Here is a 1241-nt window from a genome sequence, read left to right on the forward strand (position 1 = left end):
CGCTGTGCGCGGGGAGACCCGGGAGCCGGGGGCTCCATGCGCAGAGCCGAGGCACGGGGAGCCGGGGGTGCTGAGCGCGGGGCGGGACGTGGAGCTGGGGGCCCTGTGCGCGGGGAGACCCGGGCTCTCCGTGCGGGGAGCCGAGGCGTTGTGCGCGGGACTGGGGCGCTGCACGCGGGGTCGGGGCGCCGTGCGCAGGGCGGGACGGGGAGCCGGGGACCCTGTGCCAGGAGAGACCTGCCTCTGTGCACAAGGGGCCGCGGCGTGTGCGCTGGGCAGGGGCTCTGTGAGTGGGGAGGCCGGGGAGCCGGGGGTGCTGTGGGCGGGCGGCCGGGGCCCTAGGGCTTTGCACGCGGGGCGGGGGTGCGTTTTGTGGGGGGAACCGGGGTGCGCTAGAGCCGTGGTGCACGGGCCGCTGAGCGGCCTCTCCAGCTCTGTGCGCTTCCTACCGGACCTGCGGCAGGGGACCCCAGGAGGGATCGCCGCTCCCTCAGGGACGCTGCGGGTCAGGTTCCTGGGTCGTTGGCTGCTGGGACACCTGGGGCAGAGCTGCCTCTCCGTGGGGTCTCTGCATCCAGGAAGCCGGGAAGGGTAACGTCTGGAACTCCACGTTATCCGTCCGTTCCGGGGCCTCAGACCCCAGGAATGAGTGAATGATTCCCCACCCACCGCCCTGGGAGACCAGTGTAGCTAAATAGTGTGGCTATTTAGATTTAAATTAAATAAAGTAGTTAAAGCTTAGTTGCTCCTTTGGCCTAGCTGTATTTCAAGGTCTCCGTGTGTGTGTGTGTGTGTGTGTGTGTGTGTGTGTGTAGCGCAGTGTGTGGCTAGTGGCAACCACATTGGACCGAGCAGATACTCCATTCTCGCAGAAAGTTCTGTTGGACAGCGCTGCCTTAAGGGCTGGCAGGGCCCTGGAGCGCAGACTGTTTAGGAGCCCGGTGCTCCGGGGGTAATGGGCACCTGGCCTGCTGCCCCCATCCCACCTCACCCAGTCCTGACTAGGGGCTGGGGCCCGAGGGGAGGGCTGCAGACCAGCAAGGATACCCAATGAGGGGGCAGCAGGTGGACCTCAAAGCCATGGAATGAGAGCAGCCACCAAAATGTTGCTATTGTTATCACGTAAGAATTCAGGTCCTTGGGGAGAAGGGGCTTTGGGGTCTAGGAGAGCATCCAGGACCCTGCACACCTCTCTCGACTGCTCCATGGCCTGTGGCTCACGGCGTGTGGGTGGGACTCAG

The sequence above is a fragment of the Equus quagga genome, chromosome 17, assembly GCF_021613505.1.
Source record: "Equus quagga isolate Etosha38 chromosome 17, UCLA_HA_Equagga_1.0, whole genome shotgun sequence".
NCBI classification, from domain to species: domain Eukaryota; kingdom Metazoa; phylum Chordata; class Mammalia; order Perissodactyla; family Equidae; genus Equus; species Equus quagga.